The sequence below is a fragment of the Balaenoptera borealis genome (assembly GCF_965194805.1).
Source record: "Balaenoptera borealis genome assembly, chromosome: 6".
Lineage (NCBI taxonomy): Eukaryota > Metazoa > Chordata > Mammalia > Artiodactyla > Balaenopteridae > Balaenoptera > Balaenoptera borealis.
This window is the reverse complement of record NC_138863.1, coordinates 20,377,819-20,399,236: the sequence shown is the minus strand read 5'-3', so window position 1 is coordinate 20,399,236 and position 21,418 is coordinate 20,377,819. Positions and strand designations below refer to the sequence as shown.

General features: G+C 42.7%; 2 long non-coding RNA genes across 2 annotated transcripts in view; one reads left to right on the top strand and one right to left on the bottom strand.

The window, feature by feature from the left end:
- Positions 1-20,863, bottom strand: part of LOC309631375 — a 35,927-nt gene extending 15,064 nt beyond the window's left edge. The window contains exon 1 of the long non-coding RNA XR_014246229.1: positions 483-20,863. This is a non-coding gene — a long non-coding RNA (uncharacterized lncRNA). The remainder of the gene's footprint in view (positions 1-482) is intronic.
- The window catches only part of LOC309631374, a 473,017-nt gene that overhangs the window by 270,249 nt on the left and 181,350 nt on the right, over positions 1-21,418 (top strand). The window lies entirely within an intron of this gene.

The window sequence follows — 21,418 nt, the reverse complement described above, 5'->3', positions numbered from 1 at the left end:
GCCATAGGACCCCTAGAGAGACTGCAGCTGTCAGTGGCCAACATTCTTCAACAAAGGGAGGAGAGCTGGAGACTTGGGTTGGATGGCCAGGGGTGAACCGGGGCCAACCTCCCCGAGCCCAGGGTGTGGGTCTCTGACCCTGGCAGCCAGCTGTCTCTGCCCTGTGGCCCTGATCAGATCGTGTTGCTTAGAGTTCTGTACTGCCCCTCCTCTTCTCTTTTTAGGAGGCACTTGGCGGGCCTCTCAAGGGGTATATTTGGCTTCTTTTTCAAGCTACTTGCTCTTGCTGTTGAGAAATGACTAAGCAGATTCTCCATCTCCCAGTGGCCAGCTTCCAGCCTGCAAGAGTTGACACTGTCAGCCCAGACTGGTTTGGAGGACAAGTCCTCCTTCCGAAAAAGCCTCCTTCCTTTGCTTTCTATTCAGAAAAGGCACAAAGCAGACACCTCCATCAGTGCCTTCTTTAAAATGGGCTTACTCACCTCTTGATGGGGCTCTAGGCTGATCCCCATGTGGGTGAGGAAGGCAGAGAGTAGTCTGATTCCGACTCTCAGGGCTCAATGTTCGAGTCATGCTGGATGTTGCAAAATGTTTGATAGAGGATATTTGGATGGTGGCATAATAATGATGACACCATTTTCTGCTTACTTACTGAGTGCTTACTCTGTACCAGGCATGATGCTAACCTCTTCAGGTACGTCAGCTCATTTGCTTCTCACAATGACCTTATGAAGTGAGTGCTGCAAATTTATAGATCAGGAACTGGAGGTAAGGAAAGGTGAAGGGACTTGCCCGTGGCAGCATGACTCATAAATGGAGGTACTGCGTTTAAGCATAGGACTCTCTGTTTCTCAGAACGTGTGCTTCTTCCTCGGGCTGCACTCTTCACACCACTGCACAGATTGTTCCTAAAACTGAATACAGTGGAAACACAAAGCAAAACCCTAGTGATTTTTGCCAAATTTCTCACCACCATCCCTTTACTTCACGCCAGAAAGACTCCTGCCAAGTTCAGTGAGAGGTTAATAGGTTTAATGTGGAAAATTGGTTTAGAAGTGAACTAAGCTTGGGAACCACTGGGTGTAAATAAAGTTAGAAAACATTTTGCAGAATTATTAATGTGTTGAAGTTGATTGCAAATCTTCAAGAGAGAGATGTATGATGTTGCCATTCCTAAGTTTAATTGACCAGGGAGTACTTTTTCTCCCAGGAACATCTTGGGGTTCTAGAGTTCCACGAACACTCTGGCAATTGCTGAGTTCTACTAATACACTCACTGACTTATAAAGGTGCTTGGGCATTCTTTCCATTTTCACTTTCTTCATCTGAGATCCATCCATAGAACACCTACCACATGCCAGGCACCATACAAGTTGTTTTCTCCTACATCATCATATCCATTCTCACCACAACTCCATTTTATAGACAAAGAAGCAGAGAATCAGCAAGGCCACAGAGCTAGGCAGTGAGAGGGCAGACATTAAAACCCAAATTTCCCAGCCCAGACTTACTGATTTTCCTTCTCTACTCCAGGGTTTCTTCCTTCAGTTGCTTATTCAAATTCTGGGTGTTTGTCAAAATCCCAACTCAAACTGAAAAGAAGACCATACGTCCCTTCCTCCCTATCTGCCCTTTGAGTAGTGAGCTCTCTCACTCTTAAACTCCCTTCAAACTCACCATCTTTACCAGAAAGATGCTGCTTTAAGGGTGAGCAAGTTGAGTGTGTACGTGTGTATCTTGGGTCTCAAATGGAGTTTAAGTCAAGAACTTAGCATGTATCATCTCCTTAAAGTGGCACATCAACCTTGTGAAGGAAGTACCGTTAGACTCATTTTATAGATGAGAAAACTGATGTGCAGTGGTTCATTCATTGCCCAAAGTCACAAAGCAAGTTAGCAATGAAGCCTGGCCACAGGACTCATTCCTTTCACTATTCTATGCTGCCTCTACCTAGTTCAACCCCTTGTTTCATAGCTAGGGAAACTGAGGCCCAGAGAGGGGAAGTGACTACCCCAAGTCACACAGCTTGTGAGTAGCAGTGCTAGGACCACCTGTAAAGCCTCAACGCCAGGAATCTTTTCTCGTCAGAAGGCTGCCTTCCCAGGTTTAACTCTGATCCCAGCCGTCGCTGACTGTCATCTCCTATTACCTCAATGCGGTGGAAATCGTACCTTGTAGCTGCAGAGACAGCAGGAGACTGGTAGCCTGCTCCCTGGGGCATAGCCAAGGAAGGGCAACCTACTAGCCTTCAGACCCAGCACCTAAAATAAACCAGACAGCAAGCTCAAAAGAAACCACACAGCCTTCCAGCAGCCCAGGGCCAGATGCAGCGTCACATTCCCAGGTTTCTTTGGCACAGTGCCGAGCACAGCACTTACTGGCTGCTGCTTCCTTCTTTTATTTTAAAGAAAACGAGTTCCTGTTGCTCTAGATTTAGAATTTGGGGCTGGCAGGAATTGAGGGAACTAAGATCCAGGAGACCCTTGGAACATGATGGGGAAGGAGAAAGGAATATTTTTCACATGGCTTGTTTCCAAATTGGAATGCTTATCAGAATCACTTGGAGAGCTTCAAAAAACGACCTAGGTTTCATCCCAGACCTACAGAAATCAGAATCTCTGCGGACACGGCCTGGAACTCTGTATTTGAACATGTTTCCCAGGTGAGTGGTTCAGGTGTGTGAACCACCACCCCAAGCATGCCCCTTCCCTTTGCTGGCCTGCTTGATTTGCATCTTCCATTCTCAACTCTCACTTGGGGCACGGTTTTTTTCACTTGTGAAATTTATTTATTTATTTTTTAAAATTAATTAATTAATTAATTTGTCTGCGTCGGGTCTTCGTTGTGGCATGTGAGATCTTTCGTTGCGGTGAGTGGGTTCTTCATTGTGTCTCCCGGGCTTCTCTCTAGTTGTGGCATGTGGGCTCAGTTGCCCTGTGGCATGTGGGATCTTAGTTCCCTGACCAAGGATCGAACCTGCGTCCCCTGCATTGGAAGGCGGATTCTTAACCACTGGACCACCAGGGCAGTCTCACACATGTGAAATTTAAATTCTAAATTGTCCGTGTCTGTAGCATGGTGGGTTGGTAAGATAACACTTAGTAGGGTTTCTGTTCTTTTTTGTAAATGGGGATTTCAAGTTTCCCCTTTCAATTGAAGTTTAGGAAGGTTCTGTTCTGCAAGAGGTCTAAGTTCCTGGAGGAGTCAGTTCAGGGGTATTTGATTGCCTAAGAAGTCTGCCACCAATTCCCTTGGTATCCCAGGCAGTCTGTAAAATTAGAGGTTGCTAGGGTAACTGCAGATACCAGGACACAAGCCATTGTATTTAAATTTCTTGAAACACCCTTGTCAGCAGCTGAAAATACCTATTGAAAGAGGAGAGTTTCTTTTCTTATTTAAGAAGAGATTGGAAAGTTACTTTCCTCTGGCTTGGAAAGAGTCAGGAGTTTGAGTTGGATGTAGAGGTGACTGTTGCTTCTGCTGCCCAGGTTGAAGAAAAGAGAACTCACATGGAATGCGGGACCTTGTTATAGCTCATCAGAAGACCAGAGAGGAAACACACACTAAGGCTCTTCCTTCTGCAACCGAAGCCTGAGTGGCCCCATCTAGAGAAGAAAAGTCACACTGACCATGATAGGCCCCTGGATGGGTGTTGGCATCAAGCTGATCTGAACTCCTGGGCTGAAGTTCTATATGCATGTTCTTACCTGCGGAGGACTAGCTTCATTACAGGGATCCTGGGGAAGTAGTTATGAACGCCTTAGTGCAAAGAGCACTGGCTTCCATTCTGCACCTGCTTCTGCAGGACAGGGCAATGGAAGGAAAGGGGGAGAGGACTTGTGTCAGCTGAATACCTACTGCAACGTCGGGTGGGGAAATAAAAATTGTAAGGCAGAGTGTATACATGCAGGTAGTTGGTTGTCTAGAGGAAGCATGTAGCCAGAGATGGCAAGGAGTTATTCTTTTGTTGACGAGATTGATGTGATTGACTGTGTCTGCCATGGGTGTGTGCATTTGCAGGGAGGGAGGGACGGATGCCTGGATCTACATAAACCATACCATGATGTCTGCTGCTCAAGGGAGCTCTGTGTGCACTGTGGCCGGCTCAGGGAAGACCTCCAAAGACAGAGCATCCGTGCTGCTCCAAGATGGATGAGGCATCAAGGGAGGTGAGATGGGGAGAGCAAGTCTGAGCAGGGGGCGTGGCTGTCTCAAGGTAAGGCCCTCATGTGAGCTCAGAGGAGTTTCCCTTTTTCTACCCTTCATCGGAGTGCTGGTGACAGTGCTTGGCCTTAGCAATACCTAAAGTGGACTGAGTTTTTCTCGGGTGTCCCCTGTTTTGAACCCTTTAACCACTTTAGATGTTCCTTCCTTAGGACCACTTTGTCTTTGAACAGGTTCTTTTTTCCAGAGCAGAAAACTATACCAATAAAGGTAACTTAAAGCACTTCTAGAAAGGCTTTGATTTAAAAAGAAGAGTTGAGAATGAGAGAGAGAGAGAGAGAGAGGAGAGAGAGAAAGAGAGAGAGAAACACGAGAGAGCGAGCAATGGTTAATCCAAAACAATGAATGCTGGAGATTTAGACATCATTTACCTAACTGGGGAGATTCTTTAGGACAGGGGTTGACAAACTTTTTCTGTAAAAGGCCAGATAGTATATATTTTCAGCTTTGTGGGTCATGCAGTCTCTGCTGCAACTTTGCAACAACTTTGCTGTTTTGCAAAAGCAGCCACAGATAATACCAGTAAGTGCATGGGAGTGGCTGTGCTCCAGTAAAACTTTATTGATGGACAATGAAATTTGAGTTTTACATAAGTTTTATGTGTAAAGAAGCACAGTGGACCCTTGAACAATGCAGGAGTTAGGGGCACTGACCCTCAGCACGGTTGAAGATCTGTGTATAACGTACAGTCAGTTCTCTGTATCCCTGGCTCCTCCATATTCACGGTTCCTCTGTATTTGCAGTTTCTCCATATCCACGGTTCCACATCTGCAGATTTAGCCAGCCAGATTCAACCAACCACAGATTGTGTAGTATTGTAGTATTTACTACTGAAAAAATCTGCATAAGTGGACCTGTGCAGTTCAAACCCATATTGTTCAAGAGTCAGCTGTATTATTTTACTTTGCATTTTTTTTTTAACCACTAAAAAATGGAAAGGACATATTCAGCTCACGGGCTGCACAAACAGGATTTGGCCAATGGGTGGTGGTTGGCTAACTCATCACCTCTCCTGTCACAACCTAAGATGAGGTGCGCTGTGTCTGGGTGAGGTCACTCTGCTTGGAGAGTCTCTTTGTATAGCCTGGCAGTTCATCCATTTATTCCATCAAATACTTACTGAGGACCTATTGTGAGTTAGGGGCTGTTCTGGGTACTGGGGACTCAGAAGTGGACAAAGCAAAGTGCTTGCCCCTTGGTAGTTTACTTTTCCCAGTCAGAGCGGGAAGATTTAGGGCCTGGAGGCAAGGATTTGGGTTTTGGTCTCAATCCTTGCTTCCCTAGACATGGATCTCTTTTAGCCACAGTCTTTAGGGCACCACACATTTGCAGCACTGGGCCAAGGAGCCTGAGTCCCGGGCCTCTAGTGATCAGCCGCAGGGGAGCCGCATGGCATGCTTGGAACGAATGGCCTGGGATAGCTTTAGTGTTCTGAATTTCCAACTAAAGAGTCCAGCCAAAAAATAAAAATGGATAAAATAGCATAAAACCCAAGACCTTTCGGGCTCAGTGTACTCTGGCAAAGCATTCCAGTGGGATTCTGGGATGGTTTTCAAGAGCCATGGCTTCTCTTGGACTTTCCCATGGCCTATTCCAAGACAACCACTGCTCTGTAGATGTTCCCCCAGGACCAGGTCATGGCGAAGGTCATTGCAGCAGCACCCACCACTGCTGCCAGGGCTGAGAGGTCGGTGCTCACGTGGGCTCTGGCAACGGCTCATGTCCTCCAGCTCCCACCCATTCCTGGGCAGGTGATTGGGAAACTGTGAATTCCTCCTCTGAGACCAAGAAATCCCCTCCATGATGTGGGGGAAGCGATATGGCTGCATTAAGACGGAAGAGGGACTTACAGCAAGTAGGAAATTGCTCCCAGCCTGTGGGCCACATGATTTATAAGACATCTGCTCCACATCCAGCCACTGTGTTGCATGCTGTGGGGTAGGAGTGGGGAATGGAACCTGGAGAAAAGACAGCAGGAAGATAAGGGATGTGGTATGGTCCCTACTTCCAAGTTCTATATAATCTGGCTAGGTGGGAACTTACATGAAACAGTTAGGGAATCCCAAGCAGCAATGCCTTTGTTCCCTCCTAAAACCCAAACTGGCCTAATCACCGATGAGCCATGTGACCTTGATGTCTCCCAGGTTCCTCCTGTAGACAGTGAGTATCTTCATTACACGATTACATGATTGTGAAATGTTTTTTTCCCGTTGTCAAAGCCTCAAGTTTGGAACACCCTGCAGTCTCCTTTTCCTGGGCTCTCCCATCTTTTCTGCCTCCACCCCATCTCCTGTCTATTCCCTCTGACACTTCTACTCTGATCTAGCTCAGAGGTGTTCAGCATTTGCCCAAAGCTCACCCGGGAGTGCTGTCCCAGGCCAGTCTCCCAGGAAACAAGACAGAGGATGTGGAGAGAAGGAGGGAGAGGAGGGACGTGGCTCCTGGCCTGCTGGGTTTTCATTAGGATCCTTCTCTATCTACTGCCCTGCCCCTAGCCAGACTTCTTTTAGCAATTCTGGATGTGGATGGGTAGTTATTTTCATGGTTTGATCATATATATGACATATTACACATTCATTCACTCAGCAGTTATTTGTTAAGTGCTGACTACACACCAAAGACAATGGTGGGGATAGAAGACTGGGTGAAGTAGACCCAGAACCCTCCTCGATGGTGCCATCTGTTCTAACTCCCTCATTTTGTGGCTGAGGATTTTGAGGCTCAAAGTGGGACAGTGACTTACTTAAGGCAACACAATTAATTAAGGGCAGAGCCAGGACGGGAATACAGGGCCTCTTAACCAAAGCAAGACCAGGCTTCCTCACTACCGGACAGCAGAATTTGTGTTTCCTTTCCTTTGCTGAGCATTTGAAATGTACAGAGTATGTCCCATCTCCATCTCTGTTGTGGGAGGGGGCAGGCATCATAATTATTATCATGTAATTATAGTCTCCACAGGGTTATTCACTTTTCAGATGAATAAACTGGGGCTCAGGAAGTTAAACATGAGAATAAATTGCCAGAGGAGGCAGAGCTGCGAGAAGAACTGGGGTCTTCTGATCACCCACAACACAAATATTCCCACCTGCACCAGCCACCCACTCTCCTCTCTCGTTTATGGCTCCCTGGCCACCTCTGGTCCAAGAGGAGTGAGAAGAAACTCCCAGCCATCTCAGCAGTATGCTGTAGTACTGTCAGAATGCAAGAAAGAAGCAGGGACTCAGAGACTGTTAGGGGAGAGGCAAGGAAAATTTAGGGAAGACTGGGAGCAGGGAGAGGTGAGGGGTACTGGTGAGATTAGAGAAGAAAGAGGCCTAAGACATGCTATATCAGGGAGAATGGACCTTGCCAATAATTTCTATACCCTCTAACATAAAAATTGACATACGCTGTGTGGATCAAAACAGTTGTCATGGTGAAGGAATTAATGGCACACAGAATGAGGCCTGGACCACTAATAAACTTGGGAGGTATGAACCCTGTCTGTGATTTGATTACCTGGGGTCTGGTGATCCAGAGTGCTGGGCGACCTAACCTCACCCTTGAGCTCCTGCCTTCTGATCAGATTCCTACTCACCAACCCCTCTCCCACTGGGAACTAGAAACAGTAGACATGTGACATGCTCCCAGAACTGGGTTTGGGCAGGTGAAGTTCTGCGCTGAGGTAAAAGAAAAGGAAAACTCCTCAAACCCTCTAAATTGTCTTTTAAAGGACTTTCCCCAGGCTTTTGGGGAGCCTAGTGGCATGAGAAGTTCCAGAACTGACTCTGCCAGTAACCCACACATTAAATCCTCAGTGTTTAAATTCAGATTTCTATCAGCTAATCAGTGAATATATAATGAGCACCTTCTATGCAGCCATTCTTTGATTAGCTGCTTTGGGGGATATGGAAAGAACATACCTCCAAGACTTTTCAACTAGCTTATGAGTCCCTTGGGTCAAGGCTAATGTCAAGACTATATGTAATTATTCACTTATTTGCTTGGTAGACTACTGGGGCTCTCTGAATTCATTCCCCACCCATCATTATACTGTCAGTGGCTCTGTGCTGTATAGAGAGATGACTTCTCTGTCCATTTGACAAATATTTATTGGGCATATACCATCTGCTAAATATGGGGATGAGATAGTGATCAAAGTAGTCATGGTCTCTGACTTCAGAGAGCCCGTTTAGTGAAAGGAGAGAAGCAACAGCCAAGAACAGGATAACTCAATTATGAGAAATGCTGGGAAGGGAGCAGAGAGGACGTGAGATAAAGTGATAATGTTCAGGGTGGGCTGGAACCCAGGATATTTAGTTAGGGTGGGAAAGGAAGGCCTTGAAGTGGGCTGGTGTCTGAAGTTTGACAGTGATCAACCATGAGGGGCCTAAGGATAGGAAAACGTGGAGGAGAAAGAAGAGGTCCAGAGAAGGACAATAGGTTCTTTAGTTATCTATTGCCACATAGCAAACTACCCCCAAACCTAGTCGTTTTAAAAAAAAAAATGTATTGGGAATTCCTTGGCGGACCAGTGGTTAAGACCCTGTGCTTGTACTATGGGGGGCACAGGTTCGATCCCTGGTTGGGGAACTAAGATTGCACATGTCACGTGGTGTGGCCAAAAAAAAAAAAAAACCCAACAAAACCCAAGAAACCAAAACCCAAAAATGCATTCTCATCTCTCCAAGCTCTGTGGGTTGATTGGGCTTTGCTAGGTGTAGCTTCTCACAGGGGGTCTCTCTTGCAGTGTAGTCAGATAGCAGTTGGGACTGGTGTCATCTGAAGGATTGACTGGGCTGGAGGTTCAAAATGATTTCTTTACTTCTATGTCTGGCGTGTGGGCTGGGCTGGCTGGAATAGTTGGAGGTTGACTATCAATGCTCTCTCTTCATATGGCTTCTCTGAATGGCTAGCTTAGGCTCCTTGTAGTACAGAGGACTTGGTATAGTTGGACTTTTTATAGGAGGCTGGCTTTCTCCAGAGTGAGCAGGAAGGAGGAAGCTGCCCAACTTGTTAAAGATTAGATAGACTTAGATCTGGTCTAGTGTCACTTCTGCAGCATCCTGTTGATTAAAGCAGTCGCAGGCCAGCCTGGATTCTAGGATGTAGAGGATTGGAAACTACCACTCCAAGGGAGAGTGGCTGGTGCATTCAGGAAGGAAGGGTTGATGATGGCCTTCTTGGAGACAGGCTAAGGTTTTGAGATATAAAAAGCTTGAGGTGTTAGTGGACCAGGAAGACAGCCAGTATTGCTAGAGTGTAGTGAGGGTGGCACAAGATGAGACAGGAGTGACGGGCAGAGCAGGGTCCCGGTAGCTAAGCTGTGGTAGGGAATTTAGATTTCTTCTAAAGTGTCATGAAATCCTTAGGTGTTCTGCTTTCCAAGGGCTGATAATCATAGGAATCTCCTTTTTCCTTCCTCCAATCCATCCCCACTTTCTGCCAGTAGATTCTCCTAAGTCCCAGTACTGGTCACATGATCCCGTGTATCAAACTTTTAGGGAGTCCCCATCGCCTCCTGAACTAGGCATCAATTTTCCAGCCGAGCTTCAAGGTCCTCTGCCACGTTGTGCACTTATACACTTTTCTCACATTTTTACCCTACCTGTCCTATTGGATCTCTTATTTCCCTTGAGAGGTGTATTTTGTCATCCTGCCTTCCTGCCTGGTCACATCAGTCACTTTGCTTATAATGCCCTTCTATGATGCCATCTCCATCTGCCAAAATCTTACCATTCTTTTAAAACTAACCTTCAATGTCATTTCCTCAAACTGAGTGTGACCCCTCACCACTGGAAACCTCCCAGTTCTTGCTAATTGGAAGGTGCAGTTACAGCTATATTTGTCTAACCCTTACCGTCCTGGTCCCATGTCCATTGACTCTAGGTCTTCAAGGACAGAAAACATGGCTCTCTTGCTTCTTCTGCCCTACAGCCCCATGCCTTGGGCACAGCAATTATTCAGTTGATGCCTGTTGAACTAAAGAGCAGTTACTCTGGGACACCAGCCTCCAATTCTCTTCCTTTCCCATGGCAAATTCAGCATTCAGCTCCCAGCAACCCCTGGTCCATAGCCTCAAGCTTCCTGGCAGGCCTTTCCCGCAGGACCATTGAGCTGCTGTTCCCAGGCGGCCAGGCCTGCACAGGCCAGAAGCAGCTCCCGAGAAGATGGAGAGCTTCTGATTTTGCAGGGCCCTCTGGCTCCTCTCTTCCAGCTGCCTTGCACTTGTTTTCCTTGGCAGGAGGAAGCCCTCAGTCACCACTTCATTTTCCATTTATAGGCATATATGCATCTTTGTTATTCTTTTCACAAAATGACGGTGTTCTCAGTTTAGAAAAGAAGAGGAGAGAAAGAGTTGAGGGCCATGCAAAGCAAAGAGAGGCATTTGAGATAAAGTCTCCAGGGCTTCCTGAAATATTTCTGTTCATATTAGAGAATGGAAGACACTCTTCCTGCCTCTACTGCACTCTCATCTATGACTCAACCTGTACCATTAGCTCCTCAAACTTTATTGATGGGTAAAAGTAAGGCCAGGGCATGAGCAGTAAATGGGGTAAAGGTTCTTATTAACTAGACAAGAAAATGGGCATGGCTCCCTGGCTTGAGTCCATGCTTCCACAGTCTTTCAGTCATTCTTCTCACACCAAAGTGTTCTGTGGCCAAGAGTCAAGCTCTGGGGGTTCTGGGTTTGCCCATTAGTCAAGCTACACCTGTATGCAAAAAAGGAGAAACAATAATGGCAAACAATTATGCAGTGCTTCCTCTATGCCAACTACTATTTTAAGCAGTTTTTTGAATAGGAACTCATGTAAACCTCTCAATAATCCTGTGAAGTAATACCATTATTATCCCCATTTTACAGATGAGGGAACAGAGTTTAAGTCAGTTAACCTAAGGTTATACACCAATGGCCTGTAGCACAGCTGGGATCTGAGTCCAGGAAGGCTGGCTCCAGACAGTGTCTTTATCCACTCACAATACTGCTTTAATCACTCAGCAAATTAAGATGTTTAAATAACTTAACAGGATCACTTAGCCGTTTTTACATACCCAAGTGCACTGGAAACAACAGTGTGTCTGAGAGTTGTGGGCAAGAGCCTGGACAGGTATGAACCTGTTCTTGGCACAGTTAATTCAATTTGGATTAAATTCTGACTTTCCCACAGATTTATGATTCTTAGTCTAGTGTTTTGTGCCTTTTTGGAAGGGTAGATTAGTGAAGAGATATTCTAATGTATCCAAGAGCAACCTGCTTCTCTTGGCTGAAACTGTTGGCCTGGGAGTTCACTAAATAACTGATTAATTCATTTCTTCTTTCCTTCATTCATTCATCAAACTTTGATCCTATGTTTTGTGTGGGTAAGACATCATATGGGCATGAGAAGGATGAGTGGAAAAAAGGAAAACTAAATGAAATAGACTTAGTCTGTGCCTTCTAGCTGTGGGTTTGTGTGCACATGTATACACCTGCCAGTAAACCTGAGAACTCAACTGTATCTGTCTACATACTCTTTCAGATCATTTAGTACTCTATGAGGGATTAGATGTGGTTTATCTCACTGGTTCCCTGGAGTCTAAAATTCTTTGCATAAACAGGTTTTTATAAGGAAGCTCACCAGGGCATAGATGCTCTTACAAGCCAATGGATCTCCAAGCAATCGAAACTGGATAGCATAGTGATGGTAGATTCCTGGCCAGGCTGTGCATGACATTCTATTCAGTTGAGTTAGAATGCAGACTATATTAGTTTCCTAGGAATGCCATACAAATCACCACAAACTTGGTGGTTTAAGACAACAGGAGTTTATTCTCCTACAGTTCTGGAGGTCAGTAGTCTGAAATCAAGATGTCAGCAGCATTGGATCCTTCTAGATGCTCTGAAGGAGAATCCATTCCATGACTCTCTCCTACCTTCTAAGGGTTGCCGGCAATCCTTGGTATTTCTTGGCTTGTAGATGCATCAATCCAATCTCTGCTTCTTCTTCACATGACCTTCTTCTCTCTGTGACTCAATTATAAGTACACCATCATTAGATTTAGAATGTACACTAAATCTAAGATGACTTCATTCTGAGAACCTTAATTACATCTCTAAAGACCCTATCTGGCCAAACCCAACCAGAACCAGTTAACAACGGTGCCTGTGTATGGAGTTCTAGGAGTACTCCCTGGGCCAAGAAGAGCAGAGATGGGTTTGTAGTAAAGACTAATCAGCACAAATCTGTACATGGATTGAGAGAGCCTATTAGTGCATCTGTTATACATACAGAGGCATGGAATCCTGGAAGTGGACTAGCACTGACTCAGTTACTACACTAACTTTTCATTTTATAAATGAGGAATTGGATTCCAAAAAGGTTAAGTGCCTGCATGTGAGCATGGACACACCTTCCTGGGTAAAGGATGATTTTCTGTCATCATCAAAACTCAAGAAGAGTGTGTAGTGTGGCTATTAAGCATTTTAAAACCTTGGGAATCTCAAGAGAAATTTAAAAAATATTTTTAATTAAATGAAAATGAAAACACAACTTATCAAAATTTATGGGATGCAGTGAAAAAAGTGCTTAGAGGGAAATTTATAGTATTTACAATATATATTAGAAAAGAAAAAAGATCTAAAATCAATAATCTAACTTTCCACCTTAGGAAACTAGAAAAAGAAGAGCAAGTTAAGTCCAAAGCAAGTAGGAGAAAAGGAATAATATGAATTAGAGCAGAAATCAATGAAATTGAAAACAGGAAATCAATAGAGAAAATCAGTGAAACCAAAAACTGCTTCTTTGAAAAGATCAATAAAATTAATAAGCCTCTAACAAGGCTAACTAAGAAAAAAAAGAGGACACACATTATTAGTATCAGAAACAAAAAAGGGGACATCACTCTAGAGCCTGTGAACATTATAAGATAATAAAGGAATATTATGAACAACTCTATGCCACACATTGGATAACTTTCTCTTTAAGGGAAAGACACAATTTGCCAAAACTTACACAAGAAGAAATAGACAATCTAAATAGGCCTTTATTATATATATTCAAGAAATTGAATCAATACTTAACAATCTTCCAAAACATAAAGTACCAGGTCCAGATGTGTTCATTTGTGAACTCTACCAAACATTTAAGGAAGAAATTATACCAATTACCTGCAATCTCTTTCAGAGGATAGAAGCAGAATAAATAGTTTCTAACTCATTCTATGAGACCAGCATTACCCTAATACCAAAACCAGACAAAGACATTACAAGAAAAGAAAATTACAGACCAATTATCTCTCATCAACAAAGATGCAAAAATACCTCCCCCAAATATTAACAAATTGAATCCAATAAGGTATAAAAAGAATTATACACCACAACAACATAGGCTTTATTCCAGGTGTGCAATGTCAGTTCAACATTTGAAAATCAACTAATGTAATCCATCAAATCAGCAGACTAAAAAGCAAAATCAGCCAATAGTATCAATAGATGTGAAAGAGAATTTGACAAAATCCAACACCCATTCATGATAAAACCTCTCCGTAAACTAGGAATAGAGGGGAACTTCCTCAACTTGATAAAGAATATCTACAAATACAGCTAACTTACAGCTAACTTCATACTTAATGGTAAGAAATGTGAGGGCTTCTCACTAAGACTAGGAACAAGGCAGGTATATCTCTTTTCACCACTCCTTTCCAATATTGTACTAGAAGTACTAGCTAATGAAATAAGATAAGGCAGAAACAAAACTGTCTTTGTTCACAGACAACATAATCATCTATGTAGAGAATCTGAAAGAATTGGCCGAAAAATTTCCTGCAAGTAATAAGTGATTGTAGAAAGGTTGCAGGATACCAGGTTAATATACAAAAGTCAATCACTTTCCTACAAACCAGCAATGAATAAGTGGTATTTGAAATTAAAAACACAGTATCTTTTTTTTTTTTTTTACCCGCACCCCCTTCTTTTTGTGATAACCACAGCGATGGGTTGGCAGTGACCCAATCAGATCCTCCCTCCCTCTGGTCACAGTGACTGGTGCAGGTATTGCCAGGTTATTCAAGCTGAGCCATCCTTGACCCCAAACTGGCAGACAGATTGGCTTGTGATTCAGTCCAAGCCAATGCAAATAATTCCTTGGGGTTTTTCTGGCTGGAGTCCATGGGAATTATTCCTTTCCACTCTGACTGCAGAGCTGGTGAGTTGGGAGTTTGGGGTCTCCAGATGCTGCACAGAGAAAGCCCAACTGCAGTAGGAGAGAATCCGTTTCTGAGATTTGCCCACCTGCTGCAATACATTCCCAGGTTTGCTAAGATTGCTTGGTTTGAAAAACACAGTATCATTTATGTTAGCACTCCCAAAGATTAAATGCTTGAGTGTAAATCTAACAAAATATGTATAAGTTCTATATGAAGAAAACTACAAAAGTCTGATGAATAAAATCACAGAAGAACTAAATCAGTGGAGATATTCCATGTTCATGGATAGGAATGCTCAATATTGTCAAGATGTTAGTTCTTCCCAACTTGATCTATAGATTCAATGCAATTTCAGTCAAAATCCCAGCAACTTATTCCATAGATATCGATAAATTGACTCTACATATGGAGAGACAAAAGATCTAGAATAACCAGCATAATACTGAAGGAGAGGAACAAAGTTGGAGACTTATACTACTTGACTTCAAGAATTACTATAGAACTACAGTAATCTAAAGAGTGTGGTATTGGTGAAAGAATACACAAATAGATCAATGGAACAGAATAGAGAGTCCAGAAATATACCCACATAAACATAGTCAATTGATCTTTGATAAAAGAGCAAAGGTGATGCAATGGAGCAAAGATTTTTTTTTTCAACAAATGGTGCTGGAATAACTGGGCATCCACATGCAAACAAAAAATGAATCTAGACACAGACCTTACACACTTCACAAAAATTAACTCAACATGGGTCACAGATCTAAATGTAAAATTCAAAACTATAAAACTCCTATAAGATAATATAGGAAAAAAACCTAGATGATTTTGGGCATGGTGATGAAATTTTAGATACAACACCAAAGGCATAGTTGATGAAGAAAATAATTGAATATCTAGACTTCATTAAAATTAAAAACTTCTGCTCTATGAAAACAAAATGTTAAGAGAATGAGAAGACAAACCATAGACTGGAAGAAAAAATATTTGCAAAAGACACATCTTATAAAAGAACCACTATCCAAAAATGTAAAGAACCCTTAAAACTCAACAATAAGAAAACAATCTGATTAAAAAATGGGCCAAAGACCTTAACAGATACCCCATCAAAGAAGATATGTAGATGGCAAATAAGCATTTGAAAAGATGCTCCACATCACATGTTACCAGGGAAATGCAAATTAAAACAGCCAGTGAGCTAAAACTCTACACCTATTAGAATGGCCAAAATCTAAAACACTGACAACACCAAATGCTGGTGAGGATGGGGAGCAACAGGACCTCTCATTCCTTGGTGGTAGGAATGAAAAATAGTACAGCCACTTTTGAAGACAGTTTGGCAGTTTCTTACAAAACTAAACATACTCTTACCATACGATCCAGCAATTGTGCTCCTTGGTATGGTATTTACACAAAGAAATTGAAAACTTATGCCCACACAAAAACTTACACGTGGAAATTTATAGCAGCTTTATTCACAAGTGCAAAACTTGAAACTAACCAAGTTGTCCTTCAGTAGGTGAGTGGATAAATAAACTCTGGCACATTCAGACAGTGGAATATTATTCAGTGCTAAAAAGAAATGAGTTATCAAGCCATGAAAAGACTAGAGGAATCTTAAATGCATGTTACTAAGTGAAAGAAGCCAATCTGAAAGGTTACACACTTCGTCCCAATTATATGACATTCTGGAAAAGGCAAAATTATGGAGACAGTAAAAAGATTAGTGGTTGCCAGGGGTTGAGGGGTTGGGAAATGGATGCATAGGCAGAGCACAGGGGACCTTAAGGGCAGTGAAAATACTCTGTATGATACTATAATGATGGATACATGTCAATACACATTTGTCCAAAGCCATAGAGTGTACAACACCAAGAGTGAACCGTAATGTAAACTATGGACTTTGGGTGATTATGAGGTGCCAGTGTAAGTTCATCAACCATAACAAGTGTACTACTCTGGCGAGGGATGATAATGAAGATGCTTGTGGGAGCAGAGGTTACCTGGGAAATCTCTGTACCATCTTCTTAATTTTTCTGTAAACCTAAAACTACTATAAAAATAAGGCCTTAAAAAAACCAAACAACCAGGCAATCAACCAACCAACCAACCCACACACCCCAGGGCTCTGCACTTGAAGAACCTCTTCATATCTACAGCAGATATGAATTGGTTATCTTCCCAGCCTCCATTTTCCCTTTCTCTTCCCCAAAGGCCTCAAATTTTATCTGGGAATTCAAGTGATTCAGGGGAAGCTACCTTTGCTCTGGGCTCGGTGGGAGCTTAGTCAAATACGGTATCCTATTCCCTGCCAATCATGATCATTTGTGGAGTGGCAAGTGGCTTAAGCTAGTCAAGTCTGAGCGAGTATCAGGCCTTCTGTTGTGAATGCTGGGACAAAGATGCTCCTGCATTCCTTACAGATGTGAAGGAGGAAGTTCATGAATTTGGGGACTGCTGGAAACCATCTTAATAGTGGGGGAATCAGTGTTAAGATGAAGTTGAAGTTAGGACAGAGAGACAGAAAGAGAATAGATTCTAAGCAAAACTATTGAAGCTAGTATACCTTTCATCTTTTTAAATTAAATGAGCCAATAAATTCTTTTTAAGAGTTAAGCTATTTGAGTCAGATTTGCCTTACATGCAGTCAAAAGGGAGAGCAGGTAGGTGCATTACCTCCTCTGGCATGTACTGTTCTGGACATGAATGAATCATTTAGCCTCTTTGATTACTTTAATGGGTGCAGGTGGAGTAAAAAAGAATTAAAATACTTTGAAAAAGTTAATTCTTTTCTGTGTCTCATTTTCCTCTTCTAGGGAACACAAATGCCACCACCATAGTTGCCAGAACCTGTTGGTTATTATATTGGATTGCAAGGGCAAGTGTTGCCAAGGAACAAAGCAGAAGGCAGGAGAGGGAGAGATTCTGTACTTAAATTATACTAGCAGCTTTCCTTTTCATGCTTATTGTCTTTAAGGAAGCAACTCTCTCTCTCTCATACTTTCTCTTGGAGATGCAGAGCCTTCTGAGGAGAGGGTTGTAGTGTGTGGGTAGGAGGAAGGACTTTAGTAAAAATACCAGAGACATATTATGAGAGGTAGAAATCTCTCAGGGACTTCTCTCTGTTTTATAGAAAGATAAACTGAGGTTTAGAGTCAGATCCTGCTCCAAAACACCCAGACAATCCAGCAGCATTACAGAGATTTGAACTCTAGTGTCTGAGCTTTCCAACCAGGCCTCTCCCTCCAGATGACCTCTTTGACTCCTCCTAAGTCCTATGAACTGCTTCCCCTGGAACCAAACCAAACGTTCTGGAGAAAGCACGATGTCAGCATTCTAGGTGGAGGGGCCGGGTCCCCTGAGATGCCATTTGCCACGCTCACTGTGCTGGGCTGACTCTGAGCCCAGGTGTTTTCTAAAGTCAGGTGACAGGCTTTTAGGGTCTCTTGGAGCTCCTTTCAGAGGAACATGGAAGCATATGTGACAGTGGGCTCATAAAAGTTGAAGAGGGGACTGAGGGCTGAGGCGTGGCTGTCAGCAGCAGTCAGTAAGAGTCCAAAAATGACAGCAATCAATGGTGTGTAGTGGTATTGTCCCCTCTTGCCTTCAGCTCCTGGGATTCCAGTAAGGGTCTTGGCTACACTACAGGGACTGGGCCTCTTTGCCCCTGTAATATCTTTTCTCTTTCAGTGCAGGATTGAAAGAGCAGGAAAGACAGAGCCCTAAGGAAGAGCTGGGGGCAGTGGGGCATGACAGGAGTGTAGAGTGGTGGTGGGGCATAGGGAAAGATTTGGGAGACTGCATCAGGAATAGTGATAGACTTATAAGTTTGGAGAGGTGGAAAGGATTTATAGAGATCTTCTCTCTCACACTCCTCATTTCATGGGTGAGGAGGCTAATTGTTTCCCAGAGAGGGTAAAGTATTTGCCTAAGAGTTCACTGTAAACTACTGGTAGAGCTGAGACTAGGCCCTGGACCTATTTATTTCCAGACTGAATGTATTAGTTATTTATTGTTGTGTAAGAAATTACCCCCAAATTTAGTGGCTTAAAGCCATGAATACATATTATTTCATAGTTTCTATGGGTCAGGAAAATGGATGTGTCTTAACTGAGTCCTCTGGTTCAGAGTGTCTCCTGATGCTTCAGTCAACGTATTAGTGCATACTCATCTCAGGGCTCAGTTGGGAGGACCTGTTTCCAAGCCCACTGAACAAGTTCACTTGTTGTTAGGATGCTGTTCCTCATAAGCTGTTGGACTAAGAATTTCAGTTCTCATTAACTATTGGCCTAAGTTCCTTGTCATATATTATTCTCCATACAGCAGCTCACAACAAAGCTACTGCTGTCTTGCATCAGTGTGATTAAGTAAGAGAGCAAGAGAGGGTGAACAACACATCAGCCAAAGTCTTTTTCTAACCTAATCTTGGAAGTGTCAGATCATCACTTTTGCTGTAACCAGTATTGAAGTGAGTTACTATATACGGCTCACACTCCTGAATATCAAAGGGCAGGAATCCTTAGGAACCATCTTAGAAACTCCCTATACCATATTGAATACTTTTCACTATTATTTGCTGCTTCCTTCAGCAATCTGGCAGAAATGTCTGGGAAGGCAGAAACTTAGGAGATGGGTGTTCTGTTAAATAGTTATTCTACTCTGCTTTTGAGTTGGAGAAAATACCCTTCTCCTCAAGGGAAGTGAAAGAGTTAGAGGCAGAAAGAACACTTTAAACCCCATAAAGAAGGACTCATAGTAATAGTTACTAAGTTCTCACTTATTTTCCCCTAATACAAAATTTTCTTTCTTCATTGTTGATCAATTGTTTGGCGGATATGATAGAAAAAACAAGGGATTTAATTTAAATCTTAAAACCTGAGTCTGATTATGACTTATAACCCCAGACAAGTTACATACCCTCATGGAGCCTCAATATGCTCATCTAATCAACAGGATAACAGTACCAACATTATAGGATTATTTGAATATAAATGTAATGCCCTTCAAAGTCAACAAGATGCTTTTTTTATAGGGTGACTTAATGAATAAAAATGGGCTTGTTAGAAAGTGGAATGTGGATCTCTTCTCCTGGAGCACCCTAAACTTTGAAAGAATGTGTATAGGTAGCCAATGTGATAAGGTAGGAAACAGAAATAAGTGTAGATCTAAGGAGGAAGAGCAGCCAAATTCTTATTATTTTCTGACTGTATGAAGGTATATTAGTTTGCTAGGGCTGACATAACAAAATGTCATAGACTGTGTAGCCTGAACAATAAAAATTTATTTTCTCACAGTTCTAGAGGCTAAAAGTTCTAGACTGAGGTGTCAGCCAGTTTGGTTTCTTTTGAGGCTTCTCTGTTTGGTTTGCAGATGGTCACCCTCTTGCTGCTACTTCACATGCTTGTCCCTCTGTTCATGAACATCTTATGTATCCAAATTCCCTCTTCTTATAAGGACACAAATCAGACTGGACTGATGCCCACCCTAAAGGCCTCAGTTTAACTTAATTATGTTTTTAAAGGCCCTATCTCCAAATACAGTCAAATTTTAAAGTACTGGGGGTTAGGGCTTCAACATATGAATTTGGAGTTGGGGGCACAATTAAACCCATAATAGATGGAATACCTAAAAATATTGAGAGAATGAATCTATGAGAACTAATAAGAGATCAGAAAGGTAGCCAGATACAAAATAAATATACGAAAACCTAGAGCTTTATTGCGTATCAGTAATGACTTATTGAAAAGATACAATGGTAAAAGACCCCATTCACAATAGTCACCCATCTTCAGTCCAAGAGTGCTTCCATGCAGAGCAGAGAGGAAGGGTGTCTCATGACTCAGGGCTTCATTTGGTCACCTGGGCATGGAAAGAGCACAGCTTGCAGCCAGAGTCTCATGAAAGATCTTATAAAAATATTCCAAGCCTCTTGTCCTCAGACTTCTAGCCATAGGAGCTCAAACCCAGAGCATGCTGCTGCTGGGTGAGACATAAAAGCCTCACCATTCCTCTGCGTCCTCATTTCTTTGTCAGCTAAGCCACATGTTCTCAAAAATCTCCTAGTCCAATCATCTCTGATCCAACACGGGGACATGTTAACACAGGAAATATTACCACCCCTCCACCCCCCACAAAAAATAAACCTTTTCCTCCTGGCAACCACATCTCAAGATCAGAAACCAGTCTTTACTTTCCATTTATATCATTAAAACCCTTATTCTGGTGATTTCCTTAGAACAAAGAGACTCTCTATACTAAAGGACTGTTGATGTTTCCATTTCATGCCAGATAGAAATTGCTTGCAGCTTGAAGAAATTTTTTTTAAAAAGTTAATTACAGAAGTATAACATGTAATAAAATTCAAACAATACAGATAAATCAAAAGTCTTCTTTGTTCACCACTTAATTTCATTCTTCTCCCCAGAGAGGATCACTGTCAACAGCTTGGTGCAAATATTTTTAAAATGTACAAAATTGTGTGTGTATGTGTGCATACACATGTGTATTTGTATACATGCATATGTAAACGTTAATATACACACAGCCCTTAATTTTTACATATAAAAGTTTCTATCCTTTTACATTTGAAGGGTATCATATTGTATGTATTCTCTTGCTACTTTCCTTTTTTCCCTCACCTAATAATATGTCTGGGAGATCTCTCCATATTAGTACATATATGTATGTGTGGATCTATGCACGTATACATATGTATCTACTTTTATTTATTTATTTATTTATTTATTTATTTATGGCTGTGTTGGGTCTTCGTTTCTGTGTGAAGGCTTTCTCTAGTTGCGGCAAGCGGGGGCCACTCTTCATCGCGGTGCGCGGGCCTCTCACTATCGCGGCCTCCCTCATTGCGGAGCACAGGCTCCAGACGCGCAGGCTCAGTAGTTGTGGCTCACGGGCCCAGTTGCTCCGTGGCATGTGGGATCCTCCCAGACCAGGGCTCGAACCCGCGTCCCCTGCATTGGCAGGCAGACTCTCAACCACTGTGCCACCAGGGAAACCCTGTATCTACTTTTTA